The 12398-nt window shown below is 28.7% G+C and overlaps 1 protein-coding gene across 1 annotated transcript in view; it reads right to left on the bottom strand.

Annotated features, from left to right (window-relative positions):
- LOC113556136 overlaps positions 1–12398 on the bottom strand; it is a 156965-nt gene that overhangs the window by 101394 nt on the left and 43173 nt on the right. The gene's annotated exons all lie outside the window — the stretch shown is intronic.

Here is a 12398-nt window from a genome sequence, read left to right as displayed (position 1 = left end):
CGATGAATGTATTGATTTTACAATGATGCGCGTGGTTTTTTTTTTTTATATAAGTCGTAGTCGAAAAAATAGTTCAAAATTTAACTTAGAGAGTGTTTTTAAATATCAAATTGGATCTAGTTTACTCTTTAGATAGATAAAAAATAATCAGGAAAAACAAAAAAAAATTAAGGAAAGCCAAGAATTTTTAAGCAAAACCAGTTTTTGAAAAATTGTTTTCATTTTTTAGATGTAGCACGAAAACAAATTTTTCTAGTTACTTGAAATTTTTACCGACTATTTTTATATAATCATTTACACTACATAAAACTTTCAAAATATTACGTTTCTCTTTAAGTTATTTATATACATTTAAGAAATTTTCCATTATTTTTAGTTTTTTTTTTGTCGATAAATAAATATTTGTTTAATAAAAACGTCTGAAAATGTAATACTAAGTTCTTCATAATAGTAATTGGAAACTAAAAAATCTAAAATATATATAAATATATATAATAAGTATATATAAGACATTCCAAGCTCAAATTTAGACGAAATTTCATGTTTAAAATTTTAAACTTTAATCGAATAATTTAATAACATAATTCATGTGGACATATAATTTTCATGTATATTATTATATTTTCTGCACAGAATGATATTTTCAAATGCAATGTTTTCGACAAAATTATTTAAGTATTTATTACAAATTACTAATAGTAAATAAATGACTTTATCTAATAGAAATATCATAAATATGAATTATATACTTAATGATATAGGCAGATATAGGCTGACAGAACATCTCCGTTCAGAATCGTTTTTCATATACAATCATTATATATTATCGAGTACAAATTTAACACATACATAACAGTGTTTCATTCTCGACACTTACTGTATAGCAGAGTTATAACCACTTTTTTCAAATTAATATACTAAAAATTGTATTAACATTTTATAATAGATAAAAAAAAATAAAACTGCATTTAATATCCAACGTTCTTTATGCATATTCATCATTCATCTATAATTTATACCCTAATCAATAGAATCATATACCACATAAAAATGTTATATTATTTTAATAATTAAAATAGCTCTGAGTATAACATATAATTATAAAATATAATAATAATAAAATCTATTTAGGTATATTTAAATAAAAACCAAACACTTTAAAATGACGTGAGTATAAGTAGTAATGGCAAAGTATAACACAATATGATTAAATACAACATATACCCATGACCTATGTGGGAGGTTATAAAATAATATTTTTACGTAAAGGTACCAAAACATGTATTTTCAAAACAACTTTATAACTGCACTAATATTTAAATTTAAATTAGTTGGCAAAATTGTAGCATCTTAATAATTCAAACCATTAAAACTGTCGTGTTCTATGACGGTCGGAAAAATACAAATAACAATATAGAATACACTACACGCAGTGCACGGAAATGTGCAGTAATAAATACGTGCTTTCCTGTTTGACCGACACGGGGAACGCTGTGAGTCAGGGGAAGGGGTAGAATAGGGGAAATGTGAAATGTACCATCTTGAGAAATTTAGGAAATGTCGGAATTTCTGAAAATTGACGAAGAATATAAATTTATCTAGAACTTTCATAGCAGTTAACCAAAAGTTATACATTTTATATAATCATATAAATCCTTCTATTCTTCATGGCATAATTATTATTAATATTAATTGTACTTGAAATTTCATTAAGAATATGATTGTTACATAAATCCTTAGGGTTTTTTAACATTAAAATAAAAGAATACAATAATAATATTTATTAAGGTGATGAGAAAAAAATGTTAAATTTTGATGGATTTATTGGTTTCACTATGATGTGGTATTTATGTGTTTGTCATGAAGTTTTATAACAGAAAAAGTGCTTCAATTTTCAACTTTAAGGATGTACGGTAAAAAGATTTGTTAAAGATGGTATTTAAAGTTGAAAGTTAAAAATTCAAAGTGCTTTTAATATTAATAAATTAAATGTATTTATAAACACATTAAATGGTCTAGATATTTACTTATTATTCGACTTATGTATGTTGATAAAATATTTGTTTCGAAGTCAAAAAGCTTGAAAATCGAATAGAATAGCTTATATTTTATATCGCATAACTTTTTTTCGTAAATATTCAAAACAATTCATAAACAATTCGTAAAAAATTCAAAATAATCAACGATACATAATAATTATAAATATTTTACAAGTGTTTGAAGTTAATATTTTGGTGAATTTGCAAGAAATGTAAAAATAAAAAAAAACAACTTATCCTCAAACAATTTTTAAATTTATAGTTATTCAAAAAACATTCGTTAAAACTTGAAACAATTCATCAAAATTATTATTTTTGTAATCAATGAATTTATTTAAGTTTTTTCTGTACATTTTAACAAAAACATTTTTTTATAATCAAAATACTTGAAAATTAAAACAAAAATTTTCGTAAGTTGTTTTTCTTTTTCGGAATTATTATTAAAATTACTTGAGTAGATACTTTTCAAATGTTCACAAAATTTATCAAAATAATGGATATTTGCAAATTTTTTTATTAGTAGTTGAAAATTCATAAAATCAGAAACGATGTTGTTGTCATCTCTCCTTGTCCACCTAAATGGCACCTTTGCTATAGTAAACTATTCATAATATTTGGTGTTTATAGTCCACTCGAGATTTTATAGCCTGTCGGTCGCAGATTTTGCTGGGTAAGCAACTTTGCGCTCGTAGACATGGCTTTGCTATCTATCTTTATGTATCCTGATTTTATTTATAAAAATTAAGTATCATCAGTAGGAGACAAATATTATTTTCGAATAAAACATAATTTACAAGAAGTAAATATTTTCTTTTCAGAAAAAAGCCTGACCTTAACTGGTTATTTATTTTATATATATAATTGAGTTATAAAAGATAACGATTTAATGATTTTTATTCGTTTATTATCCAGCAGAAAATTATACCTTAAGCTACTAATATACAATGTGATTCACCAAGTATGGTCGACCCTTTTTTTCTTCAATAATACGTTTATTTAAAATCTAATTTATGACTTTTTTAATATACTCTAAGATCATATTTTCAAATTCTTGATATTTTTGTTTAAAGAGTGGCTGTGGATATATAAACTTATATTTGTTCAATTTTCTACTCTTAATTATTTAGCAGATATTTTTTAAAAACTTCAATCTATCAAAATAAAAAAGTGTAAGTTTTGAATTGTTTAATTTTGTGTACATTAGACATAAGTTCAATTCTATTATAATAGATTAATAAGGGAAATATTGTAACTTTATTGTAAAATTTATAATTTTTTCAAATGGTCGAAGTATAACAGATACTATAGATCATCCTGCGATATTAAATATATTTTATACTTTTGTAAAACCATATTAAAAGATTACTTTCATTGGTAAAAATAGTTTAATTAACTGAAAAACTACTCGTTTGAATTTCGAATTAGATACATCGACATTTTCAAAATTAGTTCCTACAAAAAAGTTTCCAGTAAAAAGGGAAGAGGAGGTCTCATTTGAAAAAAAAAAGTCTGTATCACCTTCATAGTACAATCCTTACAAACACTATTAAAAAAAAATCTCCAGAATTAAAAAATATAAGGTCTTTAAAGACTAATAAATAAATATTAAAAAACAGAGCAGAGCAAGCTCGGGGAATTGGCCCTAGGAGCGGCTCCGAGGGGTGGGTTTAAGAGGCCTATTTCTAAAAATGATATATCGTTAAAAATAAAATTATACAAATAAACACGTTGTACCGTCGACTGTTGTATGGACACGTGTAGTATGAGGGGTGTGTATCTATTATCTATACTATGAAGTATAAATAAACCGTAAAAATATAAAATATTATACATTACTACGGTATGATATCATTACGAATATCATGACTTAGCCTACTCCCCCAACCAAAATTTCCGGAGTCGCCCCTGTATGATGAAATCGTGTTTTTTTTTTTCAATCATGTGAATTTCGTCCTCGCCCATGTCCGTGCTAAAACTCAAAATGACGCCCAACCCCTAATCTTCCGGGTCTCCTTCGGTATACGTACGTCGCGACGACTACTGTACACCGTTATCACGACAATAAAGTAAGCGCGGAACCACGGGAAACGGAATAGTCTTCGCGTACGAATTGTTCCGGTCCACATGGCATATGTGTACGGGCAGGACTATATCAGGTGGATTATATGACCGCGGTTCGCGTCATAGACTTTTGCGGCTCGCATCTTATCGTAACATTTTTACAAAAAAAAATTTTTAACATGATTTTATGTATATTTATTATATTTATGTATGTCCCTTTTTTTTTTTTTTAAATTTTGCCTCTTCCATATTTATTAGCATATTTGGTGGCCAGCGAGAAGGGGCTCGCCGGCCACTGCTGGTACGCATCGTCACGGCAGAGGCGGTGGTGAGCGGTGCGAGTCCGACGACGCGGCGGCCGCCGCAGCAGTCGCAGAGAATAATATCATCGTAAGAGACGATAGGAATCGGACGAGAGGAGCGTCGGCGCGAACAATGAGCGCGGGCGATACGGCGCGACGATACGGCACGGTACGCCGGCATATCACAATGGCGGTTAGCCCAAGAGGTATATTATAATAATACGGTGGTGACGGTATACCATCACGAGTACGGTGTACTATATAGTCGTAATGCCACGGACCGCGAATAACACACTTACGCGGCGAGTATTTTCGTGTTTTATTGTTGCGGGCACGTACCGCCCGCCCGTCGACGGCGGCAGTATATTATAATACGACGGACGGACGGGCGAAACGTCCGCGCGGTATCGGCAACACCCTCTCACCGCCCCCCTCCCCCTCACCGCCGGCACGCTGTCCGTGGGTACCTATCGTAATGATATATATCGTATACACGTACGCGGCGGACGGGGTACGCTCGGCGAACACGATATTCGTATATATACGCGTAACAACAACAATAATAACGTACGCGATATTAATAACGCGATATGTACGAGTGGATGGCACGTAGTAGGTGCGTATCGCGATCTCATCTGGTGCGCGACCGCGTCGAACGCAACGATAACGTTAATAATAATAATAATAATAATGTTACGAACGACGGCCACGAGTGCGGCGGGCGCGGACGCGCGGCGAGACGGCGTCGTCAGAACACGCAGTTATTATTAATATTGTTAATCCGCGGCGATGTTGTTCTGTCGCGTTGTGCGCGTAAAAACAGAAAAATACAACGCGCCCGCCGCTGACGATGTACCCGCTGCAGCGATCTCGGGAGTGCGACGTCGCCGCCGCCGCGCGCGTAGTCGTCGGAATTCGAGAATCGGCCGTAAATCGTAAAATAATAATATGAAAACGAGCGGCGGCGGGCTATTATCCGACAGAAAAACGACCGAGCCGTCCGCACGCTTGCTACACTCGTCCGTCCGTCGTCGTACACAAACAATAATTTTGCTTGAACGAATATTATTATTATTATTATAATGACGTGCACGGACGAGTTGTGGGGAGTGTTTTTTGGGGGGGGGAGGTGGCGAGGAGAAATGCCCCGGGCGGACGGCCTGCGCCGGATAGAGTCATAGCACCCGTCACAGTAATAATAATGTAATCTTACGTCCCGTTACGAACTTACAAAAGTTTTGCATGATCAGTGCACGAGTAGTTTTTGTGATCGGGGGGTGGGGGGGGGGGTTGCGCGCGGTACGAATATTTCGGCGGGGTTCCCGATAGCGATCTCGTGGGAAATAAAACACGTCAAATCTCTATTATTTATCGAATTATACACGTCACGTATAGTCGTACACTTTATACACGGGACTTTTATTCAAAAAACAACGTTTAGACCGCGACCAATTTTGAGGGTTTTTTTTTTTTTGTTTTTAAGTATGCTAAATATCTTAATGATTTTACGGGTCTTATTATATTGTACTGACGCAATCGTTTCGATTTATATGCAGGAATATCTAAATGTATTTTTTTTTTTTTTATTTCAGAATAATTTACAACATTTTTCGTATAAAAACACGATATCCCCGTTCTGCAGTCCACGTCCACTCGAAACACTATCTGAGTCTATTTTCCACGTTTCCAATTAAAATAGAGGTAATAACGTGAAAGGTTTATAACACTTTTACTACCACAATACAAGTAGTTTACAATACATAAAAAAAAATTCACTGTAAAAGCTTCCTAGAATCCATCCAAAGGATGAGTGTTAAATAAAAATAAACTTGATTTATTATTTGGTAATACCCTCTGGTCAAAGTATATTTTTCAAAAATATCGTGATATTTGTTTTTACTCAGAATATACGGTTTGTGTATTCAAGAAAGCCATGAAAATAGAAATTCTATATAGTGGTCTGGCGCATACATTTGTTCGTTCTTGTTTATTTACGTGATCGACATTGACGTTGTAAACAATAACGAAGGGGCAATTTGATTAGTTTTATGGCACACTATATTGCATATCATAAACACGAGTATTTAATAAACACTAAGCCGTCTTGAAAACCATACACCAGATGGATTTACAAAGACTACAGATAAAGCCGAAAAATGTATACAACACAGATATTATGTGTTCTATGTAGTAGGTATATATGAGTCACAAGAGGATCATCGATACATTTGAATTTGATAAAATACAAACACGAATATTTAAAATAATTCGTTTGTAAACATTCATTTTATAATTTGAATAGGTACCGGCCTGAAACATAAGGATAATTTTTAAGCGAATATAACCCGCGAATTAAATCATTGCGAATTACATTCTTAGTTTTTCTAACGGTAATCTCTCTTTAAGTGGTAAAATATTTCAATAGTTTACATAATATTGTACTTTATATCACTTTTATTGCAGTGATGCACATATTGTTATAGCTTTAGAAAGGTCGATTTTCTAAGAAGATAATTAGTAGGTTTTCCCGGAAAAACTTAGAGTAAACCGTACCACTTGTTTGCATTGCCACAGACTTTTTGTTAGCAGCTAGTTCTTTTTTGGCAATAAATTAATTCATTAATTTTACAATGATATACTAAACATTATTTTAAAACCAGATTTCATCAAACTTGTAATTATGTATGAATTATTTAGATTTAAATTCAAAGTTAGTTAATCATAACAATTGATTGAATTTACATTATGTAAGAGATTAAATTCTAATAAATTAATATGTATATTCAAAATATTCCCCGAAAATCAGCATTGGTATTTACATTTTATTTTATGGCCACTTATTTCTTTGAAAAAACAACTTGTTAAACTTTCTTCGCGTATTTTATTCAATAGTTTCAATATGAGTGGCCACGTTATGTTCTTATTATTTCATATTAATATTTCTAAGAATATTTTTTTAGTAGTTTTTCATTTATTTGGTCCTATAATGATCACGCAAAAGTTACAGATCTGAAATTCGAATTAAAATGTATTGTGATTATGTAAATATTATTGATTGGCTTTTTTTTTTTTTTTTTTTTTTAATAATTATTATTTAAAAATAAATGGTATCAGCAAACATTTATTATTAAATTAAAAACATAATATAACATTTTTAACTTGTACAAAATATACCAATACACCATATTTTAATAACTACGAGCTTATCAAAATATTGTGAATAAACCCGTAGTAATTGATAAATGTATTAATATTATATATAAGGCCACATAGGCGTAACTAGGGGAGCTTAGGCAGGCTTCAGCCCCCCCTAGAATCTCCTTATGAAAATAAAAAGTTACGATTTATGTTTAAAATTTTCAAATTAAAGAAGTATACCGAGTACTGCATATAGTATTCGCCGCATACGTACGGTTTTTGATGTTGAATGATATTAATTATTATATTTTATATGATATACATTATATATTTTTATGGAATTCAGGTAAAACTAAAATTTTTATGCATTATTAATTATTAATTAATCTAAATTTTACTCACCATTTTTCTAGATAATTTAAATAAATTAAAACTTATATGTGTGAGGGCAATTATGTTCCCATAGATACCTTATTTTGCTATAAAACATTTTTAGAACTCCATAGCTCCCCTTAACCTAAAGGACGCCTATGGTATTATGTAATATATAGTTATATAGGTTATACAAGAATGATAAACTTACTATATATCTGCTCATTGTTCCGGTATTGGAAATTATAATACTAACACAATAAAACATGTCATTGCTCGTGGATAGTGTAGCACAATATTTACTAAATTTACTATTTAGAGAAAGTAATATTATATGATATTGTTTTCAACATATATAGTATAGTTTATGATAACCAGCAAGGAGAAGGTTGAACTTTCATCCCTTGAACCCTTCAAGCATATATTCTTAGTTACATAATCTATTTGAAATCTTAAGTTCTCTACCGTGCTTTGGCGCGTCATTGTAAATGAGAAACTGTGTTCACATACTACTGAAGTTATTCTGGAGATGCTAAAATTATAGTTTATATAATGTATTGAATCCTAATTATTTCCGTCTTATTATCACAGACATATAGAACACAACAATGCTTAAAGTTAAAAAAATTAAAAATGTATACAAAATCAATTAATATTTTAAAAATAAATATTAAAATTGGGAATAAAACACTAAAAAACCCTATCCATTCAAGTACTAGCCTATTTAATTTTTGAACATTTGGTATTTTGTATTATACTCGCGTAAGCTATACAAATTACAAAATAAATCTGAAGTTTTTTTTATGTAATGTAGGTACAGTATTGCTTATGTTTTTTTTTTTAAACATACTGTACTTTATTTTATGTCATCAGCTAATGTGTCATCTTTATTAATATTTATTATTATGTATGTACATCACAACAAATTGTAATTGAAATTTATTTGAAAAAAAATAATAATACATTCAGTTATGTTCTGATTCTATACACAAAATTACATATTAAATGCCGTCTAACGAATAATATCTTATCAATATAATATTATCTTTGTCAGATTGAAAAATACATTTACATAGACAACAAAACCCACTTCAGCTTTAAATATCCGCTACTGAAATAAGATATGTTTCGTTTTTAGCAATTTTATTTAATCCACAGTAAAGGATTTTCTTAAACTGACAAATACTTGGTAAGTATTTTATTTATTTTCAATATCAATCGATGTTAGGAGTTTTTTTAGGGTTTTAACCATGGATAGGGTATTTCAAACTGAATTCGTTATAGTTCCGTCACGGAACTTCCGTGGTCCTAAATTATAAGAAATTTAGGAAGTTTGCTTACATTTTTTAACGTGACAGGTGCTTTGAGAAAATATGTTATAGGTACCTATACTGTATAGGTTTTAATATTGTATTTTCGTTGATAATCCAATATGGCCTATGCCTATTTTCGTATTTATTATTTATACCCCATGGTTTAAACATATTCCAACATTTTAAATAAACATTCTTTTATAAAAAAACTAAATCTTTATTTTCTTTAACTATTTTTATGGATACAACTATCATCTACCTATAATAAGAATTTAGTTTAAAACAGTTATTTTATACGAGAATAATTACACGAATAAACAAAAATTAAATATTTAAGTATATAAAATAAACATTGAATTAATTTATGTTAAATTCTCTCAGTCAATAGTTCTTTGCACATTTAGTAGAAATGAAGTTTTTAATACTTCATATTGGAATAATTATTTATTTATAATACATATTTATCTTAACCCAGTCATACTAAATTTCACAAAATAAAGTCAGTTCAAATAGATTCATTTAAATTGTACTTCATGAGGTATAAAAATCTTAAGTTACGTGATCAATATAACTTTCAAAATGTAAGAAATGATTATTGAAAATCCTATAACATTATATCCATTTTGTCAAACCAGATTTGCATTGATGTAACCAAAAATGTATTTTCTTCAGCTATATATAACGTACACTTATACCTGGTAAATATTTACAAAAACTGACTGTGACCTGAGAATTCGACAACATTAAAGTTGCTCTTGATTCGTTGAATACCATTTGTTAACATTCTGATAGAAAGTTAAATTTAATATTTACCACATCTATTTACTCTAAGAGGTGTAATGAGTATTCAACTATATCAAAGAATAATCAAGGAGTCGTAATTGATTAAGTTTTTTCATTATACACTATAAAAGTACGTAAATAATGTTTATTTTTCAATAGCTTATATCAGTCAATACATAATATAACATAGATATAAAATATATTACAAGAAAAATAATTATTTATTAAAACTGTTTGAACGGAATAATATAATTTCGATAAAATATATTTTTTTTTAATAAATAACAATAATTATCCTTGATTAAACGTTAAATACTGATATTAAAATATTAAAAAAAATCATCGATTTGTGGTATTTTATAAATAATTATTGTTTGATTTTAATTTCATCTATCGCCATCAATTCTGAAATTGATAATTGGTACATAATTATTACAATAATTTTGTTTCAGTTGTTACTGTAAAATTAATCTATTCAAAATGTTGTTAAAATATCAAATTTTATTCTTTAAATTTAAAATTTAAAATCTTTAAATGTTCCTATAAAAACCCTTTCGTTTTATATACTATTTCATATTAATTATACATCCATTTATGTATATATATATATAACTGTAAAATTTATAAAAACACGATAAAGTCGTTCTGCTGTTTATTAGATTTCGAATGTTATTATTGTTATTGTTTAGATCTTATAGGTGAATTTATTGACTATTAAAGATGTTTCAAATCATTGTATACGAAAAACGATTCCGAACGGTAACAGCGTGTCGTCTATATTTCTAAGTTTTTATTATATAATATAAATATTATTTATATAGCTATAAGTAATTTATTCTATTATTTTTAATACGGTAAGTTGAACTTATCAAATACTTAAATACATTATTTCATTTAATATAATTAGCTGTAATTAACTTATAAGAACCGTTGTATGGTGTTAATAGGCACGTGGTATTGATAGCATAAAATTAGTCTAAATATTTTATTGTTTATAGTAAATCATAATATTCGTAATAGTGAAAAGTTCTAAACCCATGTGTTTAATATTTTTTTTTTTTTTTTTTGAATGGCAAAAAATTAACTAAAACTTTAATTTTTGTTTAAAAAGGTAGCCAATTACGTCGAAATTCAAAGTTATTTTGTAGGCATGATAAATAGAGACATGAAACAAATAACCAAACTAATTATTTATTAAAAATATTTAATGGGTACTGTTATAAAGCGTGTAAACTGTAAAGTTTCCGATCAATTAATTGGCCTAATAATATTTTACAACTATTGATTTATCATATAATATAATATTAGTATTACCTAGATGTTTTTTCTCCGTCTTGGTATCCGAACTTTTTGTACGGAAATGTATAAGATTACTATTTCAAACATAATTTTACTTTATTAACTTTAAAATTTAAGATTTAGAATTTTTAATAAATAAAAGCTTAATATTTTTTTTTCTGAATATAATTTCTTAGAAAACATATTTATGCTAAATTGTTAGGTTTAACATAGTGGTGCTATAAATCTTAAATACTATTGTTGATACCCACCAGCTCATCAATTAAAAATTAAGTATCTACTTACTTATTAAAACCATACTTGTTAATTTGTATATTCCAATAACCAATTTAAAGCAGTTTTAAAATAGTTGTAAGTACATTATAATAAGCTGCATAAATTGGTACGTATTGACTTGCTGTTGGCTCTATTTAATAATATGTTCTTTAAAAATCATAATCTAATAATACATCTGTATAACTATATTAAATATTTACACTCCATAATGGGTACTTACAATAGCAGTATCGTATTATTATTAAGTATTTACCTCACTGACATTAGTATTGTATACTATGAAAAAATAAAACATTTCAAACTCGCAATAAATCTAAATGTGGTATTTACATATATTTATTATGCTATAGTTACACCTATATTATAAATGTATAACCTACATAATGTTTTAAAGTATAAATATTATTTGTATGTGCACGTTATTATAGTAAGGCGGCCGCAAATTATAACAAAACTGCTACTTCCATTATCACGTTATCGTGTCGTGTTCATTCGTACTTTTTTTAAGGTATAAAGCAGTTATCGTTTTTAATATAATATTCATAGTCTGCGTTATCTACAACATTATTTCAGCAAAAATATTTTTCATTGTTTGTCATTAGACATTTCAAACACATTTTCGACAAAAGAGATAACACAATGATACAGGGCATTTCATAATAATCTATTTATAAGAGTGCATAAAACAGCGATGTCAACAACCCGTTGGCCGTCGTTATAAGTGCGTTATAATATTTTGTCGGTAGCGCGTTTACTTTGAATGGCCATTTATATTGCATTTATAGGTATTATGTCTTATCGATTATTCATTTCGA

Source organism: Rhopalosiphum maidis, chromosome 3 (genome assembly GCF_003676215.2).
Source record: "Rhopalosiphum maidis isolate BTI-1 chromosome 3, ASM367621v3, whole genome shotgun sequence".
NCBI classification, from domain to species: Eukaryota; Metazoa; Arthropoda; class Insecta; order Hemiptera; family Aphididae; genus Rhopalosiphum; species Rhopalosiphum maidis.
Note: the sequence above shows the minus strand (reverse complement) of the source record. Positions and strands in the feature narration are given on the sequence as shown.